The sequence below is a fragment of the Geospiza fortis genome, unplaced genomic scaffold (assembly GCF_000277835.1).
Source record: "Geospiza fortis unplaced genomic scaffold, GeoFor_1.0 scaffold45, whole genome shotgun sequence".
Classification (NCBI taxonomy): Eukaryota; Metazoa; Chordata; class Aves; order Passeriformes; family Thraupidae; genus Geospiza; species Geospiza fortis.
This window is the reverse complement of record NW_005054327.1, coordinates 574,991-602,642: the sequence shown is the minus strand read 5'-3', so window position 1 is coordinate 602,642 and position 27,652 is coordinate 574,991.

Below are 27,652 nucleotides of genomic sequence, written 5' to 3'. Positions count from 1 at the left end.
GGGTATTCTTAGCTTAGCAGATCATGCTGATGGAAAACATGGAGAAGTTTTCTGTTGCTTTCTTGTAATTTTTTAAATGTTACTCTTTGGGAAAAAATACTGAAGGTTTTGCAAAAGAGAGTGATATTGTTCCCTGCAACTCCTCATTTTCCCTATGCAATCCAAAATTTATGTTTCACATATTATTATGTATTAATGGAAGCTATTAAAGCTACATATCTTGCTTATAATATAACTAACGAGGTAACATCCTTGCAACTTGAACCTGCAAATGTCATGGTTACACAGACATATCACAGTGAAATAATAAATACTGGAACAATACATTCTCAGGGCAGACAGAAAAAAATGGCTTTCTTATTCCAAAGTACTAAAATTTGCTTCAATAGTTACAAAGTAACAGCTATATTGAACTGGAAACCCAGCAACTTACAAGGTGTTTTAGAAAACATTTTTTTTGTAAGGCTGAATGACTTGCAGCTTCTGAAAGAAATAAATGGAATGGGCTGCTCTTTTACACATGCGTCATATTTTCAAAAATAAAACTGGGAAGACTAGACTGCTGAATAAACAGTTATTGTTAGGACAAAGGTGCAAAATTCTGTTTCTCTGACATGAAGTTTTTAGTTGTTTGTAACAATCATGCGCAAGCCTACACAGTAATGTTTGTCTCAAAGGATTTCTCAGAAGTACCTTTTTTTTTGGGGAGTTCGCACACACTGAAGTAAACCATCTGCCATGGAATATGATAAGTAAAACTAAAAATAAGAAGATTAGGTTTTAGGAAGAATATATATCATAAGAGATTTAAGCTAGTTATATGAAGAAATGCAAGACTGAAAATTGCTGTTGTGTGTAACTCTTAGAAAAATATCAAAGTTGAAGCACTAGCATGGTCTCTCACTGTGTCTGGAATTACACTGCCATGTAAAATAATTCTTCTTTCTGATACATTTTCTGTGGAACTGAAAGCTCATATGGGTGCCCTTTGAGCATGGCATATCATTCATTTCTGATAAAATGCTTGCTTGGGAGCAAAGGATTTGCAGAACTCAAATTGTTAGAAATTATTTATGTCTGTGTATTTTCTAATTATAAGTTGCCTGTCAGAAATATATAGCATCTAGAGGATATTTCGATATCAATTCTCATTGCCCAGGTAAAACCATATTCATTTTTTAACCTATCAGTATCAAAATAAAATAAAACAAAGAATTATTTGCAAATACACTCTACAAATAGGCATGGTCTTTCATCTGAAGCTATACCAAAACTTTAAATATATATATTAATTGTTTTCTAAATACTCTGAGTCTTAGGGTCTGTCCAGATATAGAAACTGAGTCAATTCCAAACTGAGTCAATTTCTGCAATATCAGTAAATTACTAAAAGTAGTAAATACAGAATATTTTCACCTCTCATTTAATAGCATAAGTAGAATCTAGGAGTGCTCATTTCTGAAAATATATGGGTTTACTCTCTAACCTTATATTGTCACAGTGAATGATGGTAAATTAAGCTTTTGATATTGATGTTCATATTTCTAATTCTAAGGATATGTATTTTATGGTTTAACTTTAGAAATGGGCTGTAAGTGGAAACAGTTGCCTGTATGCTTGATGCCTAGTTCTTATATCCTGCCCATGGGCAGTACTGCTTCTCCTAATATTAAAAACATAAATTCCAGATGTTATATAGAAGACCTTTCTGTATGCACTGCAAGGAACTGCTTTTCAGCATTCAAGGCTAACAGACACATGGATGTTATGACAGAAATGCAGTCTAAACTTTAATGGAGTATTCATTAGTGGTACATGCTTCTATTTCCTTGCATTAAAATATGTAATGTGGTGCTAGAACCATCTTTTGTGATGCCAAGGATTTAAACTGGATAATTACCATCCAGAATTTTAACAAAAAGGACTTAAAAGTTTCTCTGTGTTTTCACAGGGTAACTTTCAGCTGTTATTTTTAAACCCTCTGCTGTATACAAAGTGCATTATGTTGAATTGATCAACCTAAATATTACTTTCTGCAGTCGGCCTCGCAGCAGTGCTGGTAGCCTGAGCGTTAATTGTGTGCAAGTGTTGAACCCCAGCCAGTTCTGGTTGCAGACTCATTAGCATATTCATAAGTCACAGCTTCACGCAGGTGCCAGAAAGAGCAAAATGTTTTGTGACTATTCACTGCCGCAATAGTAGAAATACTGAATTACTGCTAAAAAGCTATTCCGTGTGATAAAATAAGCTTCTAATATTGCAAAGTAGGTTCAAAAACTCTCAAGGAATTGCTCCATGAAAAAAATGAAACAAGACCCTTTTTTTCTTTTTCTTTTTTCCCCTTTTTCCTGCCTTCCCTTCTCTGTCTCTTTCTCTCTCCCATCCCCCCTTCCCCATCCCTCCCCTTTGCCCTGCAGAGTGGAAAATTCAGATCAGGCAGATTAAAAACAATGTTTCTTGCTTCACCCCCTTTTGAAAACTGGCTCTGGATTTCTTAATAGAGGCCAAGGAAGATAGTGTGATAATTACTAGATTAGACATCTACAGACCCTGCTGTACGAGTGATAAACCAGTATAATGGAACTAAGCTTCTTCTAAATGAATCGGAGCAATCTGGACTCTCACTAATTCAAATAAATTCAAAATAAAAGCACGTTCTCAATATACTGCTGCCTGTAGCAGCAGCATGAAAAAGAGATTGTCTGGATCAGTGTATCTCTTCACTACAGGTCAATTTCGGCCCTTTCATCAATAAAATTTTGTCTTTCTGTAATACACAACTGATTAAATTAAAATTAAATTTAAAAACCTTAGTAAAGCAAAGTACTTAAAGGATTTTCCAGCATTGTTAAATTCAGATAATAAGACTCCAGTTTATAATTCAAGCATATCTAGCAGTGTGCTTTCTCAAATAAAGATGCATCTCTTAATTTAGTTAGTTTTACTACTGATCTTGCAGAGAATATTTATCATTTCTGGGTAGCATATTAGACTAGAATTGCTATTTCATTTCACCTTAATTTATCCTGTTAAATCATAGAATCGCAGAATGTTAAAGGTTTGGAATGCACCCTAAAGATCATCTAGTCATAACTCTGTCATGGGCAGGGACACCTCCCATTAGACAAGGTTGCTCAAGGCCTTATCTTCACTGGCTTTGAACAATGTCAGGGCTGGGGCAGCGATGACCTCCCTGGGCAATGTGTTCCAGTTCTCACTACCCTTAAAGTAAAGAATTTCTTTCCTATATCTAACCTAAATTTCCCCTCTTTCAATTTGACCCCATTACTCCTTGTCCCATCCCTACAATTCCTGACAAAGAGTCCCTCTCCATCATCCCTGTAGGTGCCCTTCAGATACTGAAATGCTGCTATGAAATCTCCACACAACTTTCTCTTCTCCAGTCTGAACCCCAGATTTCTGAGCCTGACTTTGTAGGTTCAGCCTTCCTGTAGATGCAGATTATCAGGAACTTAATGACTTGCATGTTAACAAAATTTATTAGCTAATGATCCACAATCAAAGTACACACTATTTTTTTTTTAGGCGGAAGATCTACTCTAATTGCACAACTAAGAAACATGCACTAATCATCAGGATTTTGGAATATACTTTGGTTATTATCCTCTCATGGAGGGACAATATTAAAATTATTAAATGCTTATTTCCTTTTACAGTATCCTACATATCCTACTTGTTCATATTATAATTGGAGGAATGTTTATGTGAAAGTTACAAAAGTTACATGAAAACCATAAAAAACAAATTAATAAGGTAAGTACAAGGGATTGATAGAAGCCTCTGAATTTCAATGCTTCCCCTGCAGTTTTAACAATATCTTGCACAAAGATTTTGAGATTTTTACTCTGTGTCTGTGAGGAGAATTTGACATTGACTAGAATAGATATTTCCTAGATATTTCTAGTATTCCAGCTAGAAAAGCCTTTGAGGCCTAGGGAGCCACACTCATTCCCATCAAAAAGCTGGAAGTTGCCAGTCGAGTGACAAAACTTGTCCTCACTTTAGCCTTGGATTTCTCCTCCTCCCAAGAGGGGAGCCTGAGCATAAAGAGCCCCAGGGAGCTGGCTGTGAGCTGCTGCAACAATCCACCCATCACAGTCCACTCCTTGGGGAGACTTGGATGTCCTCAGAAAGAAGGGCATCAGAAAGAAGTTTGCAGACTGCATTATAAACCATTTCTGGTCCTTGGTGTGTACATCACAGCCCTTTTACATCTCAGGTTAATAGACAAGTTAGTAGAATTGTGTCCAGAAAGCTCTACCTGCAGGCGAGTTATAAGACCTTGAATCCTTCAGATGCTCAAGGAAATATATGGTTTGTTTTTGCCTTTATATTCCTTAGTTCTTAATTCTAAGCATTAGGCTACTTTGTTAATAAGAGGGATCATCTCTCTTTTAGAAAATGATGAAGATCACACCAGGCACTGAGCACTTCTGGACAGGTTTGAGTTGCTCGATCCTGTCAAGAAAGAAGATACTCTGCAGGGTTATCAAGGCATAAACTGGGGCTGCTAGGGAAAATATAAGGTCTGATAAATTGCTAAGTATTCTGTTCTTAGGCTATAGCATGATAAATTCAGGAATTCGGTTTCACATTTAGAAGCAGTAGCTGGCTGTAAGTCAGTAGTGGATGAGAGGTGTGGTTACGGCTGGCTACAGGCTTGCCTGATCTGTCTATTGGCCTGAGGCACCCTGAAGCCAGGTAGGTTCATCAGTGCATCGCCCTGCCTGAGCCATGGCACAGTTCTGCCATTGTTCAGGAGCCCTCTGGAATTTAAGACGTGTTCAGTTCACAGACACAGTCTTGCAATAGCTCAGACACATTGCTACTGGAACAAAAGCAGAGTACAGAATAATTAAAAGTATGAAGATGGTATGTTTATCTTTTCTGATGCCAAATCATGTAAATGTATTCATGCTGGGTATGGCCACTGGCCCCTATAAAAATCCTGCTCATTTGAATTGTATGAAATCTCAGCGAGCAAGAAGCAGCTAGGCCATTATGCCTTAGACAGACATGACATCCTATTTCTATCTCTTGTCTGTCTCTCATTTATATTTGTAGAAGCTGAATTTTAACGCAGCACAAAACGTGTGTATGTTTGTGTGTGTATTGTGTTGGAATGCAAGTGTCCTCATGATACAAAGATTCTTGGAAGCAGTGAAACCATTCTCAGTTTCACTTGCACAAACAGATTCATTGGATGTTGTTTCAACAAACTGGAACATAATCTTGAGTATATTGAGCATTGAGAAAAAAAATTATAGCAAGTTTTGCTCTCTGAGGAGAATGCCCAGTTAAAGTAAAATATCCCCACCATATCCTAGGGAGTACTATGACTGTGGTTGTTCCCTTTATAGCTAATGGAAAGGAACAGGCACCTCTAGAGAGTCATTAATCTCATCATAAGATAGAACAGATGAATATCCCTGGAGGAGCCTATTTTTCTCCATTAACTATAAAGGGATTCAAAAATGCCTGGCTTAGATTTTAGATGTCTAACTTTCAGATGTTAAATTACAACCAATTAAGTCAATCACATGTTGTCCCCTAGCAGAACATATTCTTTCCCTCCACAACCATACAATTCAGCCACTATCCACAAAGCAAAGGCTGGAAAGAGAAAAATTAGTCCTGAATCTTCCCTGAACCTCCTCACACATTTGCAGTAATTGTCATCCACAGTATGCAAGTGGGGAATAATGTGTATTCTCAGAAACTTCTGAGTCTGACTCCTTTTTAACAGTCCATTATTTCCAGTTTTGGGACACTAACTAATGCATGAGGAAGAAAAGTGCCAGAAAAGGTATTATCTGTTGCTGCATCTAATGAGTACCATCTGGACAGGCTTACACGCAGAAAAAGTATTTTGCACCTGTTTCGCACATCATTAAAAACCAGATACATTTTTCTTTTATATACCAACATCAGTGTTATCAGTAGAAACACTGTATTTCCAGCAGCTGACTATTTGGGTTGTGATGCATCTGTTGTCTACCTGATAGGCACAGGTCTGCAGTCTGTAGAATCCCAGTCTCTTTCTTGCTGTACCACTTGAAGGAATTCACCATAGTTTTGCAATTGTGTTCATGAAATTTCCATTTTCATAATTTTTTTATAATGAAATACTCTGTGAGCTTTCATGCATACATATTCTGTAATCTTAAAAAGAAAAGAAACAAAAAAACAAACCCCAAAACAATTGCTGTGCCAATATAAGTTGTTTCAAATGCAAATGTTGCTGTAGAAACATAACCATGCTAGCTTTTACTAGTGTTTGTATGCTATATACAAAGGATTATATATTTCTCTTTTTTTTCTAGAAACTTCACTCTTCATGGCTCTTTACTGGTTTTTTTAATATAATTTTTATTATGAAACAACTAAATAAGTTTTGGGTTTTTTCTCATTGTGAGGAAAATTCTTTACATGAGTGAGGAGTATTCTTTACATGACAACTCATGCTGCTGCAGAGCTTTGCTGAGAGGTCAGCTCTGAATCCCAAATTCTGCAGAAGTCAGACAGGAAAAATTTGAACACAAAAGAGTGTGAAGATGCATATTTTCAAAAACAGTATTTTCATTGTAACTACTGAAAATTAAACCACCAAAGCACAGCTTTTCTCCTAAAATCTAAACCTTTTGAGGATCTGAACTCCTTAAAATCTCTTTCTGTATTGCTAAATATCAAACTACTCTTTTTAAATTTTTTTTTATTTTGTCTGTGCAGACATCCACATGTACATAGAGTGTCTGTTTATCTATCTGTATGTCTACCTATATGCATATATATGTATATAGTAGACTCTTTGGTTGCAAAAATGCAGTGACAGGTAATTTAATGTGAAAATGGGAAAGAAAAACCAATTTACTTATCCAAATTGGTAGAGATTTTCTTGTCACAATTGTATGGTAGGATGTAAAATTCCATTTAGGGCTAGGGAAAGGAAAGAAAATCGAATTTCTAAAAAACATGATGAATTACACAATATTGTAACATCTGTCTGTATAAGGTAAGGCAGCACCTGGGTAATACTTGTGAACATGACTGTAAGATATGCAGGATATACAAAGAGCCACAGACCCCAGCAGCACTACAGGAGTAACAGAATGAACAGCTTCTGAAAAATGTCATCAATGTATTATGTATAAAATAGATCCCTACTACACTTCAGTGTCATCCATGCATGACTTTCTGTTCCTCTGCTAGCCTTGCTTAGCACAGGGAAGGAAAGTTAATTTCCATTCATCTGGGCTTCTCTAAAAAGTAACATCTTTTTAAGTCATCTCCTAGGGAACTTCTGAAAAAAAAATTCAAAACTAGTTCATAGAGTCCTTGAGTTTATGAGTAAAAAATTTCCTGGGATAATACAATTTGGAAAAACTGCTTGTATCTTGGGAAAAATATACTGTCAGAAAGTTCTTAGCTGTTTTTCATGATTTGGCTGGCAGTCTTCATAATAAATATAGCAGGAGGCATCTGATAGGGAAAGTCATAATATAGCCTCAGCAATTTAGCTTGAAAAGCTTAAGATGTCACTACACTCCTCAGCTGAAACCCACTGTCCTGACAGTTGTGACCCCAAAATAAACACTGTGACCACTTCAAATCCATTTCAGCGCAGCATCACAGGATTATCTTAAATCACTGCTGAGTATCATTTTAGATTATTAGGTTTTGGTTTATGTATCAGCTGATAAATTCTTTATCATGGAGAATTATCTTTATAACAGGTAGATAGTGATGAATTCCTAAAGTCATTTGTTAATTTCTTTTCTAATTGAACTATTACAATTGAAGTATTACTTTGTCTTATCTGCAGATGTATTCAGCAGATATTTAGTAAGTTCTTCCACAGTTGGTTGTGAGAGGAAGGCCCACAATGGGTTTGGCATGATCTATACCCATTAAAGTGTTTACCACTTTTAGCTGGTTTACAAAATAAAAACCCTATGCTTCAAAATGTTATTGATATTTTAACTTCATTATTAAACTAACAAAGTGTTGTCTTTTCTTCAGCCATGTGCTATGACAGTATTGTATAATAATAAGCCGTGTGATTCTGTGGGACTATAATGTTCTTTTTGCTATGATTTTTTGGTGCTATTCTAAACTCTGTGGTCTAATTGAATTACCTCATTATAGACATCAATGAATTACGTCATTATAAGCATAGATGAAAGAGTCAAGTTCTGCTGATGTGAAATAAGTCAGGTTAGATATTTGTGAAATTGTTCTGGTTTTAAAATCTATATGCCTCTCATGATGTCTGTCCATTTTGTGCATTGATAAGATTGAGTAAGCAGAATGCTGTTGTGTCACATGCATTTCTGGTTTTATTATTTTATCAGATTTATATAATCTTGCCAGTGTAGGTTCATTAAAAATGATGTTGCTCCTGTATGGAGCTCTGTAGAAGCAGCAGAAGCTGACCTGCGGGGCTCTGTGCCATTTGTGATGAGCATTATATCAAAATTCATTTGAAATGCTGTCACAGATGCAGGAAACAAAAAAAGGGCATTATGTAACATATGATTTCTACATCTTAGAGCAAAGAATATTAGGAAATCTGTCTAAGGTAGGTATTTCTGTGAATGTATGGGGATTGAGAGTGCAATCTGTCTGTATGTCTGACAAACTAGCTGTATTTTTTCTGAATCATTTCAACAACTAAGTTATTATTACTGTGCAAAATATGTACAGAAAAGCAAAAACTTAACAGAAATCTTTAATTTCTCTTTAGCACTGACTATATCAAGGTGCTGTGAGCATATCAAGCAACCATAGGTTGCTGCATTGAAACAAAAGTACTCTGGGGTCATTTTAAACAACTGTGATCCATTATACTTCTACTTCATGAAAAGATAACAGTGCTGTTGGTACTTTTTGGCCTCAAGAGTTGCCTAACAATCTGTCAACACTTCTGCTAAGTTATCTGCAAAAATGGGGTTTGAATAGCTCTGTTCCACTGTGGACAGAACTGGTACACACACAGAAGCTGTTTAGCTGGCCTTGCTTTTGAAACAGCTGACCTGACACCAGGAAAGGCAAGTGATCAGGCAGGAGATGCACAAGCTGCACAATGAAAAATTTAATAACTTGTAAATGGTGCAAGAAGGAAAGAGGAGTTTGAAAGAGAATAAAGAAGGCAGATAACATTAGCTTTCAAACAAACATTTTACCTTACTAAAATTACGATCTCTACTTCCAGATTGATCAGGAAAAGCATCTACTGTTTTCAGAATTCTGTATTTTATCCTAAAATCATAGAAATAAATTTAATATATAAATATTTCTTTATCACAACTGTAAAATAACGCACAACCCTGATACAAACCTCCCTATCATTACTGTTCAAGAAGTGTTTAAAGTGTACATTAGTATTACCATTTCAGAAAATCAAGCCACTTCCTTGATTTACTTGAATAACTAAACATGGTTTGATAGTGTCTACTCTCAGGCAACCAGGTATAAAAAAATATATCTTTTTTTCATCATTCTTATGACAAAAAGACATATGAAAAAATAGCTCAAAAACCACAGAGTGAAAAAATATTATACAGAGAAACAGTTTTAAAAATTACAAATGCAATTTATAAAAGAAGCAAATTGCATACTTCTGCATTAATATATCTGCAATAGATATTTAAATTGTATAGCTATCACATTCAAATAAATCTGCAGACAAAGACTGAACTATGCTCACTTAATTTTCTATATTGTTATTTTCACATGGTTTCACTACATCTAAAAATTCATTTTGTCCTTCTACATTTTAGAAATGACAATGCTTTTATACCTGCTTTTCCTTCCCTTAAGAGTGATATGCAATTTACATTTAGGGGCAACTTACATGTGACACATGTTGTCATCCAAGAATGGTTTACTGTAAAGAATGGTATAAGTGGTTGCAGTAAGGAATGGAATGCAATAGTACAAAAAAAAGTTAAAATATATATATGCTGTTAATTATATTTTATTTATCCTTTGAAAGTTTCAAAAATAATGTCAAAAATTTTCTAAGCATCTAATTATTTTTTGTGCAGGTGGTCATGTTTCTTTCTTTGCTTTATTTTTTGTTTTCCTGCGATTATCACCAAAAAATATTTATTTGTACACTGATTTGTCCATACTTATTCATGGGCTAAAGTTATGCAAAAAATCTGCATAGTTGTATATGGCAAATATTTTAGAATGCTTATGCTAATGAAATTCAAATTAATAAATAGAGTACTTGCTTAGGACATGTATCACAATACAAATAAAAAAATTAAATATTTTCAACAAAGTAATTCATTCCTTAGTGAGCACTATAAAATTAAAGTATGCCATATTAGTAAACATGTATAAATAATGAATATCTTTAAATTTCAGTTATGTGATGGAAAACATGTATGGATTTAACGTCACTTTGATGAGACCAGTATAAATTGCAGATAAAATACACAGAAAACAGACAAAAAGCATACTGCTCAGGTGCCCAAGTGATTCAAAAGGTAATTTATTGATCAACAATACTAATTACTCTGAGAATCTACTTCTGTGGTAGGTAGTATACTTTACACATACAAAATACATGTACAATCTTTCTAGTCACCCTTTTATTCTCTGATAGAATAACATTCTGTCTCTACCATTTAAAGACCTCATTCATTTTTCATTGAAGTGATGGGAGTCTTCAGACTGAGGGCATTGTATTCTCTAACAGTTCAACCTTTATGTAAAGACAGGTTTGGTTTGGGAATCAGTTAAGTTCTGTACATTACACACATATAATCTGTACATATGTATAGTAGACCTGATAGTACACCTACTGTAAACATTGGAAAGACTCTAACTAATGTCAATGGCTTTTGATCTAGCAATTTAAGTATATTGTATCAGAACACATACTAAATTCAGATGTTCCGAATTCTGATGTTTCTTATACCTGAAAAATTCTTTGCATACACCCCCGTGCACTGCATAGGGGCACAGACTCATGTTACATTTTTGCCTCTATTGTATATCGGCAATAAAGTTTATGCATGGTCTTGAGAAGATTGGCAGTGAAACTCAGCATTTTTTACTTTGTCAATACAGGGAGGCACACTCCTCACTGTCAATAGCAGAAGCCCACTCTTACACATCTAGCATGTCTGTCTAACTACACAGAATAAATGGTGAGAATGAAATCTATCAGAAGCTATTTCTACCTCAAGTCACAGAAAGGTACCTTCTCCTACTTGTATGATGCCACCTAACATATTGAAGAGAAGATATTGTACATAGCAAAGTCAGATGATGAAACAAAATTTGAGCTAAATTATGGATCCTTTTTTTATTCTTGGAAGTGTCAGGCAAAACTTCAAATCCTTCCACTTCAAAATGTTGCACAAATTCTTTTGTTTCCTGATATTAAAGGAAATATTTAGCAAAATCTTCACAAATGTCTTGGAAAAACCAGTGTTTGTGATGTCAACACTTAAAGTGTTCCTTAATGACATATCCACACATCCTTCCAGGATTTTAATGACGTCTATTTGTGTATTGTGTTAATGACTTAGGTAAAGAAGGAAAAAACCACAGCAATAATAAAAAAATAATTTGATATCATTACAGAACCTGAGAAGTTAGACAGAAAATATTATTTAAGAACATGTTCTTTCTCTAGAAATAGGGCATAATAAATCTCTGTCATTAGATTTGTTTTGCAGTCCTTTGAAACTGACAAAGGAGCTCTTCAGTCCTGGCTCTGCAGTAGATTGACCATTGTAACAGGTGAAGTTATTGCAGTGGAAGCCAATTAAGAGTAGAACAATTTCTGCAGTGGTAAATTGCAATGAGATGACTTGGACACGTTTCTTTTCTCCTACTACAGAAGTTCTTTTGAGATTTGTTAAGATCTTCTCTTTTCCAAGTTTAAGTGCAAGAATTATGGTTCTGCAGAGAAACAGAAAGACAGGTGCCCTCAGTAGACCACTTTGTTCTCCTCAAACTCATAACAATACGAGAGCCTTGGGCGCTTTATGGTTTCTCTCTACTCTTTGTTCTTATTTTAACCACAAAAATAAGAGCATGAATGTACCTCTATATACATCTCACTGAGCTTATTATGTACATACAGTATATTTTAACACGACCGCAAATCCATTTATGCTGAAGACATAACAATTACTTTTTTCCATTTTAACAAAACAATATATGTCTTTTTAAATAAATCTTACTTTTTCTTAATTTTTCCCTCCAACTGTGAATTTTCATCACCTAGTCCTAAAATCTTTGGTGTGACTGGGTTTAAGGACATATTTTGATTAAGTATTTGTATCCTATGAACATTGCAGTCACCCAAAATCAAGTATTTAAAATATCTTCACTCTTTGCATATATTAATTTATATTTTCAGCAGCAAATAACACCTGTATGTGTCTAAAAAGACCCCTAAATGCATTATTTTTGATGAATAACTCCCTTTCTCCAATACTAACCAAAGTATATTGTATTTGCTTCTTTAATTATAAGTCAAATTCAGGTAACTTTATGTTAAAAATACCCTTATTTCCATAGGAAGAAGGGATTTTAGACAAGGACATCTAATGGAGGATCCCTCATCTTTCTGTAAGCAACTGAAAACCCATGAATGTGTATCGTCATGTCAAGAATCCAGGTAGAGAAGATGATGAAATAACTTTTGCCTTAAATATCTTAAGTCTCTCAGGATGGGATTCACCTTTCAAATTACACAAATGTAGGTGTTATTATGTAGATGACTAAAGATTAAATAGATATTTCCCAGTCAACACACATCTTGGTATGCAACAACCACCCACCAGCAAGCATCCAACGCCACTCAAAGTCCTTTGGCATGCTGGATGCACCTGCAGAGCTGTTTCAGACCTACCTAGGTGTGGGCTACTGGATGCTTCTGTCTCTTAAACAAGAAAGAGAGGATGCTCTTTTCTGTATCATGGGGTAGTCATGCTTTCACTAGAACATATTTTACCTTTTTCTTTGCCAAACACATTATGCAATTCAGAACAAAATATGTCTGTTTTAGTATCACTAAGATGATTACGGCTAGAAATTAGAACAAATTTGTAGGAGCTAAGAAAAAAAATAATAAAGAAAAAGCCAAGAGAATATAAGGAACAGAGGATGCTAAAGGTGAAATTAGAAAAGAAGTGGAGCCATAAGTGAGACTTACATAATTCCTTCAAATTAATTGATCAACACTTTCATAGAAAAGAATTATTTTTGTGTAGATTCCCAATTTTAAAAAATGTTTTAAAAGCCCTTTCATTTCTGAACCCTATATAATTGTTAATTTTATCAATGCTCTCCTCAAAATGTGACTTTCCTTTGGAACAAAAATTCATTCTGCTGAAGGTATAATTTAATCTCATTTTTTCTACTTTATCAAAACTTCACAGTTTTATATGCATCTACTCACCAAAATTAAGTTCTGCTAGTCTATTAACTCCACTGTATAAGAAAAAATCTATACACTAAGATGCAGTGAAAACCTATATAAGCTTAGAGGAAGACTGAAGAGAAGCAGAGAAGTTGTAAAAAAATTAAATGCCATACAAATAAAATCTAATATTTGACAAACTGTGGTTTTACTCCTCACTGAGCCTATCTTGCTTTTTAGTGCATATATACTTCTCCACCTGAGTAAATAGAATGCCCTATGTTTGCAGAAAAACACCTATGAATTTCACAGTCCTTTCCTTCTAAATGTCACATATGACCATCACTCAAATTGAATCAAAGTTGATACATTTTTCTATTTTAGAAATTATATTTATGGATAAGTACAGTAAAAGTTGGAAGCAACAGAGCATTGTCACTGTCCTGGAAAATGCATCAGCTGCTGAAAGCTAGAAGTTTCATTTTGATGGTCTATCTAAAATATGGATTAAAAATTTATGGAAGAATATGAAACCAAGTCCTGGCAAAAAAAAAGCCTTAAGCATATAAAGGACTCATCAAATTATAAAATCACTCTGAAAGGGAGTATGGTACAGGTGAAAGGGGGACCTTGATGTTTTTCAGTAGACTAAACTATTGTTTTTAATAGGGAAAACATCCTTAGTTAATCTTCTTGAACTTTTGGAACTTAGCTGCATGGAAAAAATGTACAAGCTCCAGCTAGCTGGAGAAACATTGACTTATCAGCAGCTACCAATATTTATTCAAAATATTTCAAGTTTATCCTGTGACCAAAATAGGAAAATTACATTTACTAATGATGTGGGCAGTAGAAGAGCAAGTGATAGTATCTGAAAGATTTTAAGCTACAGATGACACACCTACAGCAAGCATGTAAGCTCTTCCTATCAGTTGTTTCAAATTAAACCTCTTCATGCTTAAGTAACAGATAGTAGTCACATAGTATTACAAAAAGTTTCAGTTTAAGCAAAAAAATATGCAGTCTTTGGAAAAAAGTTTCTTATATTCTTCTTGTGTGGCATTAAATTAGTATGTGAATTGTTATTTAAGTATCATCCCAGCAGAGCTAGTCTTTAACTAAAGAGTCAAACAGATTTGTTAAATTACTTACTAAAGAATATAAATGTAGATATAAGCAAAAAATATTTTAAAAATAATATAATGTGCCATAGTTTTCAGATAGAAAAATATTTGATTACTATAAGAACATATCTGCATTGATTTTCCTAGCTGTTAGCATTTTTGTAGAAATACCATCTGTACACATCTTTAAGTTTTCCAAGCTTTGCCAACCTGGAAAGAGGAGCCATGGTTCCAACCACAGAACCTTTGAAAGAGGAATGTCTAGTTGGCAAAGCCAGTGTCTGCTCATAATCACAACCACATGTATCTATTTACTCTTCTTAAAACAATAATTTATTTAACATTTTGGCCTATATAATTATCTGCTTAACTTCAATTTACCTAACTACCCGATAAAAAAGCAGGATTCCAACATATATAAATATAGCAGACTTATAAAAAAATAAGCCAACTCAGGTAATAAATATTAGCCCAATACCTTCCTTTAGTCATTTCAGTAAGCTTTCAATTGTATGATTGTGAAGAAAGTGCCAGAAGGACAGGGCTACCTTTGACCTACTTTTTAACTTAACTAGTCATTAGAATACCAAGAAAACACACTTGCTTTTCTTGACAGCCTTTCCTACCAACAAAAACAACAATTGCCTGTATCAATCAAGAGTTCATAGCTGTGAGTTTCTTCTTATTTCCTCAGTTGTAAAAACACTCAAATAAAGCACTTGCCTTTAAAATAAGCCCTCATAGATATAAGTTTTTAGTTGTGCTGAGGGATTAAAAGCCATGTTCTGCCTGCGTGACATTTATTGCAAGATCAAGGTATTAACTTGAAGATAAGTGTAGGAGAATGCACATGAGTATGCTGAGTCCCTGTGCTAAAAACTCCTGAAATGCTCTTCCGCTGAGAATGTGAAACATATTTTATTTTTTATTAAGATAATAAAAAGGATTAGTCACATTACAGATTAATTGCCAGCACAATTTTTAATCCATATTATAAAATGAGGCTCTTCGGTTAGCTGAATTCAGAAATTCATCTGAAAATGTAATCTTCTTTTATGTTTGCAGGTCTGTAAAATAAAAATTAATGCTTTTCTGTGTAAAAAATTTTGCTTGGCAGTGAGACATATGCCATGGTTTAGCCTGGAGAAATGATTTCTGGGACAGACATTTTGAATTAAAGTGAAAAATCTGGCTGTATATCTGAGACAACAAAACTATCATTATTTTGTGAATATTTTGAAAAATACATTAAATGTTAAATATCCATGTTGATGAATTTATCCTGCCTCGAGAATTATCACACTTTAAATTTTTTTAAAGTCTTTTACTCTTTCATTTATGCAAGGTACAAAATAATACAAACACATCCCATAAAGGTTAAAAACTAACATACATTATTTTTGCTAACTTCTTCTTTCACTTATTCAACTCTAGATTGGCACTTTGGAAGAACTGGTTTCAATATCTACATGTGATTTTTTTTTTTTTGATGTAGCATCATTCTATCCCTTTAGTATTCAAACACTGCCAACATCCCTTTCAAGAACCTCTATGGCATTCTAGAACACACCAGCACATTGCATCGAGTAATGTCAAGTGAACAGCAATAAGAGCACAGACTAGCCCTCTGCACCAAGTAGTGTCCAACAGGAAAGGATAGGTAGATGGACAGACAGACACCCTTACTGTAAACTCTCAGTCTTCTGGAATGAGTTCATGCTATGGAAGATTTACTCCATCTGAATTGATGGTGAATTGCTAAAAACCATTCACTTCCATCTCTATGAAACATCCTGGTTTCTTGCGCCACAAATCTTGCTGATTTTGTAAAAGCTCTTCCAAAACTCTATTACCTTGTTTTCATTCTCAGACTCAAACATATAATCAAGAAAGAATTCACTAGATGAAACAAAATTTTTCTTTGAAAAAGCTAAACAATAAATTTTAATGCTTTTAAAAAAAATTTATTTTTCTTATGATGCAAAAGTATACTAATTTTCTGTATAAACATCTAGCTGTCTTGTGTTTTGATGGCTGGTTTTTGTGATCCAATAAAACATGTTAAAAACAGCATGCTTACATAAATTTTTTAATTTTCATTATTTTTATTTCTAGTACTTTATAATAATCACTCACTTATTTTTTTCTTGATTAATGAATAAACTAATTAATATTAAATATTAAGTCCTGAGTTGGAATCCTAGAGCATAGGGTCATAGAATGGAATGTTTTGTGTTGGAAGGGAGTTTTAAAGATCACTGCTTCAGCTACCTTACCATGATCAGGGTTGTCTTTCATGAGGTACGCATTAGCGTATTCTTCAAGGTTTCTGTGGTTGGCAAGCCTTCCTTCAAGCCTATGAACTGCACCAGTCAGCTTGATGTCATCTGAAAATTTGTTGAGGGTTCATTCAATCCCACTGTCCATTTTATTGCTAAAGACAATAAATTGTATTAGTCCCAGTGTGGACCCTTCAAGGACACTGCTTGGTTTTGCTCTCGGACATTGAGCCGTTGACTGTAACCATTTGGACATGGCCATCCAGACAATTCCTCATCCATCTAACAGTCCATCTGTCAAGCCCATGCCTCTGCATTTAGTGACAAGGATTCTATGGAGAATGGTACCAAAGGCTTTACAGAAGTCCAGGTAGAATGACAACAATAGCACTTTCCCTGTCCGCTGATGTTGTCATTCCACCATAGAAGGCTAATCACTTGGTCAAGCACATTTTTCCCTTTCTCTAATCTTCTCCTTGTTTTCCATGTGTTTCTACATACCTTCCAGGCGATTGTGCTTCATGATTTTAGCAGGCACAGAAATGAGATCAACTGATCAGGTCCTCTTTGGTGCACTTTTTAAAAATGGCAGCAATGTGGCTTGGCAACTGCATCAGCCAGTTCCCTCAGCATCCACCTGAGGGATGCACCTCGTCAGATCCCACAGATCTGTGTATATAAATATATTCTTCAGGTTGTCTCAAACTGGACCTTCTTCTACCATGGGAGATACCATTTTCCCCCAGTCCTGATCTTGATGTTCAGGGACTTGGTTCAGGTATTTTGAACAAACTGATAATAGTGTCAGCGTCCTTTTCATTCAAGCGCATTTACATAGGGGTCAGTGACATTTTAGGTGTCCTAGGACATGATCTCTGGTCTGCATCTTTTTCTCAAGAATGATACAAAGCTCTCTTCAGACCTGTGCATGTCTGCCATCGCTATATACATTTCTCAGTTATCCTAAAATATCTTAAATAGTGGTAGGCACATGCATTAGGGTCCTCATTTAGTTGCTTTATTTCACAATTCTGACATGAAAAAACATTTATTAGCTGAATAGTTATTCAGTTCCCAAAATAGGAAGAAGCAACTTAGTTTCTGAGGAACACACCCTCCTCTCCAGTAGCCAGAATATTCATAACTAACTATCAGCTCTAATTCAAAACATATGCTCTAGATATTATTTTAATATAATTCAACATTGGGAATAAACTAAGAGCAGAATCTATTGGTTAAAGATTTGCCCATCATTACTGCATTTCTTGCACTGAATATGTGGAATTTTTGATTACACAATGAATACCACACTATGGTTTTATATATGGCCAAGCAACTGGAGTATTAACTTTGATTAGGCCACATTTATACTGATTTTCCCATTAATGCAAAATACCGTTGATAGGCATAAGTCAATTCTACTATTAGTGAGACTCACACTCCCTGATTTGAATGCCAATTTACAGAACTATACATCAAAGTAAAATGAGATTACCATATTTTATGTGTGGGTGGATGTGTAATACACTGAAGGCATGTCAAACAACATTCTTATGTAAAGATCAGTAGGAAGAAAGTGATCATGGAAGAAGTTGAATCCTACTTCAAGTGTCTGGCAATTTAAAAGTATTAATTTTAAATTTTTTAAACTTTAATGCTACGCCATTTGTTTACCTTTCTCCATTCTATTATTACTGCTTTTGAGTTGAAACTCTGTATTTACTTGATATGATTTTCTACTATATAGATGTACTGAAGTGACACTGCTTTTGGATTAGCCTTGCCTATGCATGTGGTCTGAAAATTCAGACCCTGCTCAAACTTGGAACACAAAATTAAAATTTCTAGTTTGTAAAGCAACTCCTGAGTTGGGCACTAATGCATTAATATTATCCCAATGCCTGTTGAACCAACAAGGCAAAAATGTTCCTCCATATTTTTGAAGACTCATCTATGTGTTGCAATTGGTTTCCACGTGACTATTTCAAAATACTGGGAAACAGGTAGAAACGTAACATTTGGTTTAAAAACTGCATCAGGATCTACCCAGTTTACAAATAGCTTCTTACACAAATTATATGATAATAAGGTTTCAATTATATAAAGCTTCAAGCTTGAAATTTAACTTTGATAGAGATGGATAAATAAGAGAAAAATTAATAAATTGAAACAGTTCTGCCATTCTATAGGGCAATTCAATGAAAATTCTAGTAACACACTGAATATGATGAGATAATGTCATGATAAACATAATAGTAATGTACAATATCTGGACTGAACATGAATATGAACAATATCTGAACATTAACATGAAAAATAATTAAAACTTGCTTACAGAACTATGTTCATATGCATAATTTACCAGGAATCAGAATCAATTAGGAATAAAAACTTGAGCTATTTTTGTTTGCTACACACAGACTGCCTAATGTAGTGAAAAATCCAGCATGAAATTTCTCATTTTGCTTCTCCCTTCTCAGACATTTCTTCAAATGAAAATTCCATTTCAATGCAGACTTTTGGGGAGTTGATTTTTTTTTTCCAAATCATTGTCTATAAATTATGTATAGTTGTTATATTGTACAGCCTTATTCATGAGAGACAGAAGGCAAATGACAACACTGACTTTATTTAAAACAATCACTAGCATTTCTAAAGCTAAATAACTTAAGCCAATTCATTCTCATTTGAGCTCCAATTCTTGCAATCTTTTAAATCTGACAGAGGATAACAGGTCATATAGTCAATTACTATAAATCCAAAGATATTTCTAGTGACTTTGACTTAAAAATGTGCTTAACAATTTGTTTCTGAATCATGCAAAGGAACTTTCTTATTAGTTTTGACTCTAAACAATTTGTTCTTAAGTCTATTGAGATCTCTACTAATCCTTCTTATAACTTCAATATTTGTTTCTGAAGGAATTTTCAACCTTTTCTTCAGTATGGAATTTGGAGTAATAATATGCAATTTTGTGAAATAAATACTACAGGTAATAGTAGCAATAAAGGAGCAAAAGAATGCTCTCATTATCAGTCATCGTCATGATTTCTTTAGAATTAACATGACATTTTTGTATATATGAGCTCTTCCTAAGACAGGAAACTACTTCCAGGTACTATCATATATTAATTTGTGCTTTTAATATCTCAGAGGTATTAAGAGCTAAAACTCTATATTATTAGCCCTTCTCACCCTGCCTCCTTCTCCACCAAGACTAATCCAGAGCAAGGATGTCTGTGCTCAATAGGGCCATTTCTTGATGGAGACAGACTCCTTGAAGTGAGGAAAGATTCCCTGGGGGTCTGAGAACTCAGATGGTTATGAGGCTGGTATTTTCCAGAATTCCATGCTGCTGGGGCAAGGGGTAAGAAGGAGATTTCAGGCACCTGAATCCTCTTGTCTCCTTTCAGGTAGGTCACTGACACTCTGCTATTTTACAGCAAAGGAATAGATGGTCCAAGCCAAAGACTCAAAGTGTGGAATTAATTTGAGGAAATGCAGCTGTTTATGGTCGTAGTCATATATTTAGACTAGGTGCCCTAGATTCCTGTTAGAGTGAATGGAAAGAAATAAAACTTTTAAAACATGCTTTATCTCTTTCTAAATATGGATAAGGCTTATTTAGAGATTCAGACTTACAAACATAGGTGTCCAAATGTGAAGTAAGGATCTAAGTTCCACATACAGTTGATGAAAAACTTAATCTTGACCAAAGCATAAACAGCAACTTTGAGATGTCTTAGGATATATCAGACAACTAGGACACTTATGGAGCTCACAGATATCAATCAGCGCCTGTACAAGAACTGTAAGCTTCTCAAATGGCAGCTAGAGGCCCTGTTGGATACCCCAGAAAACCCAAAATAATACCATATTTAAAAGTTGAGTTTTGTGTTAAGTTCTGTTTAAACTGATCTGAGACACTCTATTTTCTATTCTCTATTTTCTCTATTCTATATAATGGCTGTTCCTTTGATGACTGTAGTAAGAGTTTAGACACAGCAGTTTACACCCATCTGACATTATTTAGTTGGCTAAATTTGGTGTCCATGTCTACAGCTGAAATGTTCTTTTTTTCCCAGAATGTTGCGTGAACCTAAACAGTTCCCATTTCTCCCCACTGACTGTATGGAAACACAAAGGTGATTTGCTCAGCAGGAGAACTCTACAATGCAGCTGTGAGAATTTCAGCAGAAGGAGTACATTGAAATTCATCTTCACAACTGAATGAATAAAAAATCTTAATAGGCATATCTATTTATCTGATTAATATAACCCATGTTTTCAGAAAGTTAGAACTTTTGTCAGAACCCATTCATCATAGTGAGGGAAGGGAGAAGAAAAAAAGAGTTAGTATCTGGTTTCTTGACCTCTGTCTTAATACTGTCAATTTGGTTTGTCAATTAGTGTCAATTGTGGTTATATTGATCCGTGTGTTTTATGGATTCTAACTAGAACTAGACTCATTCTACAAACTCAGATACTACAGCAAAGTCCATGGCTTCTAATTTTCAGTCACAACTAAATTAATAGGTCTACTTTTCTAAGAAGGAATTGGATTTAATTATTTTCATCTTTCTCTGTATTCACTGATGCTTTTTGGACTGACATTAGTAAAACAGAAAAAAAATTACATGTTTACTTGAGACAATAGTGCATATGTTTTTATTTTATTTCATAATTAATGTACCATGATATATTGAAAATAAATTGGCTGATATTCTTTGGTTTGTTCTTATCTATTTCTATGATACTAAATTGAGGATGTTCTCCTGAAAGCAATAGAGAAACACTCTTAGGAAACAGGAAAAAAAAAAGCCTTATTTTTATTGTTGCCATTGTTGTTATTAGGATATTATCCTACTTTTTGATTTGAAGTAATGTAAGATTTTTACACCATTTTTTTTTACACCATTAAAATGGTGTAAAATTTTAAAAGCTAATATATAGATCTGTCTGTGTCCCAATATAACAGCAAACATTATTAAAAATAAGCAATTGTGTGTATTATCTATAATATTCTGGTTTTCTTTCAATAAAGTGTGATTTGACCTCAGAAAAAAATATTTGAAGGATACTTTTTGGCTGCCTTCTTTTATATGTGTGCTCTTATTTTTAATTGAAAGTTCCATCCTCAGAATGTTATTCACAAGTGTGAGATTCATCACACTTATCTCTAGCAATATAAAAGTCAAATAGCTTAGCTGTGATTTAACTCACCCAACCTTAGAAGCTGCAATTCAGTTACAGACTGCGATGTGTAAATTCATGTGCTCGCAATACAGCTGTTACATTTCAGCTAGGGAACACTTAAGAGGCTTTAACATAATCATCTGTAACACTTAAGGTGTGCTAAAGTATCTTGCCTGAATTCCAGCTGCCAGTTCAGAACAGAAGATGTATTAACCATGGACAGATACCTCAGGTATCCCAGGTTGCCTTGAATTCCACCTATGCATGCACATCTCAAATGATATTGAAACCCTTTTTAGAATCCAGTCCCAAACATCTGCCTTGAGTTCAAAGAGGACAGGATTGTGTACGAATTGCTGTTGGTCATAACTGCAGCAATCTAAATTAAGGCAACAAACCATTCCTCTAATTTAATGCAGAGTATTAGTACATATGGCAAAAAAAAAAAAAAAAAGAAAAAAGGGCAAAAAGTTTTTAAAATTAATTTCATTCAACAAAATTTCTCATTGTATTCTAGTCTACTTGTCCAATGTCAGTCAGAGGGAAAGGCAAGGAGATTGAAAGTTGTTCTAGAAATGCAATAGGATTTCTGAGAGGGAATTGCATAATAAACTGAAGAAAGCAGGAAGGAAAACAACAACAAAAACAAGAACAAAGCCTACAATTTTTAAGTCCATCTATGAATCTCTGGCCCAAATGCTGAGACCACAGGAGATACGTTGTGGATATTCACACTTCTAAATGAGCAAGAAGCAGAATTAAATCATAGGCTCAACATCCAAGTACAAGTTGGCTCATGTTCATATTGCCAAGGGCTTGTCCCTTCTGTAGCAGTTTTGTCTTGGACTGAGCTAGTTGAGAGCTGTGGAAAAGAGCTAAGTTATGAAAGAACAGCTATTCAGTAGGAATTCTCCATCATGGATTATCTGTTACGGATTATAGCTCCAGTGTTTGAGTTTACTCACATTCTGTTTTTGTTAGTTTAGCCTAATAAAAGAACCTGTTCCAGTCAAACAGTTATGGGGCACTGAGTCTGATGCAAAAGGACCTATGTCACATACTTATATTTTCTAAGATTTCTTCTTCTTTCACTATTGTATGAAAATTTGATCCTGCATTGATTCCTCATAAATCCAGACATAAGAGGGATTTGTAACTGCTTTTTTTCTCCCTACGAGAGCAATTTTTCTTATTTTAGTAAACCCTGACATATGGAAAAACAGTATTAATTCACTGAAAACTACAGAAACTTACAGTGAATGGGATTTTGTCTACAAAAATATATATTCTAATAAAACACATATTCTTATAATTTCCATTTACTTTCTGTATCATATTAGATGTGATTATGGCTCCATTAATACTAGTAGCATCAACCCTCCTTAAAGTTAGTATTCTTTATTAAATGTTTTTACCCTAACATTTTTTGCTTCATATTGAGAAATGTATTGCTTCCACAAAATCTATAGAAATGAGATCCATGTAAATCAACTGTATTACATTATCTGACCAGAACTCTGCTAATGATGCAACACTTCTAATCAGAACTGATCCATTAAAATATGTAGTGTATTTCTAAACCTCATTAATACATTTTTTCTTCATTTTTGTTCCATTGCTAATTCATCCATGTAACGTAGTGGACATGCTCAGGCACAGTAAGAATGCAGCTAAGAATCCTTGAATTTATTATTCAGATTGAAATTTATGAATGCTATGAATTTGTTCAAAGGAAAAATGGGTTTAATTTAATATACATGTCTGCAGCTGAGCTAATAAGTTTGGGTAGACAGCATTTCATGGATCTGTAATAAGAACAACTTCTTTCTCAGCTTAATTTTAATATTGCCTTATGGTCAAATCAACAGTCTAATCATTGCTCTAAATATACATTCTGATTTATGTAGTCGCAGAAGAGCATTGTCTTACACTAAAATTTTAGTTAGTTAAGATCATCTTTCATTAATAGCAGCACAGCCATAGAAAGACCTTTCAAAATTGTGCGTGCTTCTTTTTCCCATGTGTGCTCTTAGCCAATGTCAATAACATCTTTCACTCTGTTGCTCAGACCAGCAGCTCTTCTTTCTGAAAAATTTCAGCAAATCTGCAGGGCCTAACATTGTATTTAGTGCATTCTTTTTGTTCATTCTTATTCTGTCATGTTTTGTTTCTGAATCATGCTCTTACATTAATATATATATATATCTAAATTAAAACACAAAAAAAAGACAAAAAAAATTTAAAAAGGCAGAGAAAAAACAAATAAACAAAACCCCAAACCAGAAAACACATAAGTGTAAAAGGTATCTTCATTATTTTTACTACTATTAATATTATTATTCCCTGTCACACATAATATCATTGGGCAGAACACAATTTCTGGTGGGGATCTAAGGTTATTGCAACAGTGAAAATGTACCCAAAATTTAGAAAATTGTTTCTATCTTGGCAGTTTAGACATGTGCATTGACCTTGTTTTCTGAGGAATGCTTCCAGCCAAGGATAATAATTTCATACACACACTTTTTTTCAACTACTATGATCTTCACCACCCCATTTGTTAACATTTCCTTAATAAGCTAGCTGAGACAGAGACAACTTCACAATAAAGACACCTCAAAAAACAACCTTTATAAACAAGCTACCTCCTTTTGAAACATTTGTTTCCCAAATTGCAGCAGTGGAAAAGAAAAATCCTATACTGTTTTGTACTTTCATTCTCCCCTTTTGTGCCCTAGGTATGTTTTGGCACTTCTGTCTAGAAGTCCTCATTGCTTGCAAAGTGCCCAGTACACAATGCTGCCAACTTTGTTGTGCCATATTTATCCTGGGCAATTGAGTAATAGTCTCTAGAGTCTAGCTACATATTCTACATCCTGCACTTAAAACTTTCCTACCATCTGTCTGCCCTTAAAGATCTCTCATGTGAATAAGTTGTTACTGTGTGTCCATAATTAAATTATATTTTTCCCTTTTCAAACCTCCTGTGACAATCCACTTAACAGTTTTGCATTCTATTTTCATAAACCAGACTTTCTTTTTTTCTGAAACGCTTTCCACTGCATTTTCTCATCCATTTGTAGCATTTATCTTTCATTGTGATGAGCTTAATGACTTCAATAATGACTATAACCCTGGAGTACTGTATTCCTCATTTGTATTTCAAGCTTGACCGAAGAACCTGTTATTTATTATTATGGTATCAGCAACAACTGTCAGGATTTTTGTGTTGTTCTTGTCATACTTTTGCTTCCTGAGCCCTATATTACTTTAAGAGGTTACTATTATGGCTACTACGTACTATAGCAATTTCTAATGGCACTGGCTAAAATAGATGTCCCATTCAAAAGCAACTATTAGGATGCAATCCCAAAGTCAAAGAGCCAGCAATTTAGACAGACAAAAATAAAATCCTATCCCTCTCATGTTATCTAGTGATAAGCTCTAAAGCAAACCATCTCTGATATAACCTATTTAATGGAGTTTCAAGGGTTTGGTTTAATTCACAAATGCATTTCATTACCTGCAGCACAGGTGTATGTAACTGAGCTACCTTTAGCTCATTGAGCTACTCCTCTGCTTGTCCATAGACATGCAGTGCCTTTGTAGTGTCTTAAAGTACCTTGCCTGGGCCCCAGCTGATCATATGTCCTACAAGCCTTGAGTGTTTTCTGTCAGCACATCAGACACCAAGATATTTCAAATTACCTATTTGAGTCAAGATATTTCAAATTACTAATGGGTACCAAGTGAACCAATCCACCAGGCTCCCAGGGTAGATCAAGAATTCAATTCAGTTGTTCCCACTCAGGTTGGTCTACTCCTATTTCAATGTATCCTAGAGTCCAGGTGCCACACCAGAAATATTCTAGTGTGCCCTAGTTCATTTTTTGTGTCTATTAGTCTCATGCACACACTTCAGATACTCCAGGACACCTCTTAGGGCACTACTGACTATTAGGGCAACCCATTCAAGCCCATCAAACTAGGTGAGAAATATACCCCCTAATTCCAAGTCAGATAGTAATCCAGAAAATGAGTCGTATTCCTAATTTTTTCCACCAGATTATACTGCTTCTTAATTTATTCATAGAATTCTATATTGTACCAGCCCATCTTTACTATTTGAATCCTCATTTCAAGTAAAAAGAACCACTATCTTCGCATTCTTTTGTTTTCCTCAAGTCACATTTTAGTGTGTCCTGTTTGCTTAAATTCCACTTGCAAGAGATGCCGTTGATTCAGAAATGAAATAAAGTAACGCAAACCAAATATGACAACCCATGGTTAGACATGCTTTGAGACCAAAGCTTGAGGGGTCTGTCTGAATGCTCATGACATCATCAAAAGTCATTAATAGCTAAGAGAATTTGTTCCAGTGGCTTAGCTGGAAAGTAGCTGAAGGGAATCCATCTGACTACCTAACAGAACAGGAGAAGTACTGAGGAATTCTGATGGTACCAATGTTTCCGTGGAGCCAGTGCTTTCTGCCCAGGGCACTTTGTGCCACTTATACCAATAAATAATGGTAGTTTAAGCAGTCATTCACCAAGACTCAACCGAGTGTATTCTACAATGGGCTTTTTCTGTCCATTCTTTGCCATGAATTTTCGATCTTAGTCTTCAAGTGTATGATACAAGAAACTAATTCTTTCCAGGGGACTTTCTGGTGACTTTGTTCCTTTCTCACAAGACTGAAGGATTCACAAAAATTGATTCAGAAACTTTAACTAGTAAATGGAATCATTCAGCATGACAATATGTTCATTGACCTGGCAATTAATCTTGGAGAAATAATACTGAGGGATCTCATTTATATTTCTTAACCCAAAAAGATACAATTATAAAGGTTTCTGAAACTCACAGATATTATGTTAAATATAATCTTCTGTTGCAGGTTAACCCATTAAGGTACCGTTGCTAACATAATCATAATGAATGTAATTTAATATAATACATTTGCAACATTTTTTGTCCCCATTTCCTCCTGTGCTAGTATTGCTCTGGGGAAAACTGAGTAAAATAAAATGATTCTTGTGATTTTGATTTGTCGTGTCCATACTTCTAATACAGTTTAAACAGATTGATAATTTTAAACAGATAACAGTAATATCTGCATGTTATTAGGACAGCCATATCTTACCAACACAACCTATTAATTCTTCACCCTCTGACTTCTTCCCAAATAGAAAAAAAACCATTTGTGCAGTAGTCAAATACTCTGATGTCCTGCCCAATGCCTGGGAATTTCTGTTCCATAGATCACAAAAAATCCCACAAATTTGTACTGCACAAGCACATTGAATAATACTCAGCCACAGAAATTGTCCTTCTTCCCATCTTATTTGCATATGTCTCTGGGAACTTTACTAATACAGAAGGATCTACCTAATGAGATCCTTTAGCATCCAAGAGTGCCCATTTTTGATTATGTGTGAATAAAAATATAGCCAAAATCTCTCTGACTGATTAAAATAGTTCAAAAATTAGAGAGTTTGGTATAGAACAAAACAACTGCCATACAGATTCAAACTCCAAATATAAGAAAAAGCAAAGATGTTAAAGATTTGACTATATCTTGTGCATCATTTTCCAAGAAAGCGCCCAGATAAAGCGCTTGAAGAAGGTTACACAGAAAAGAA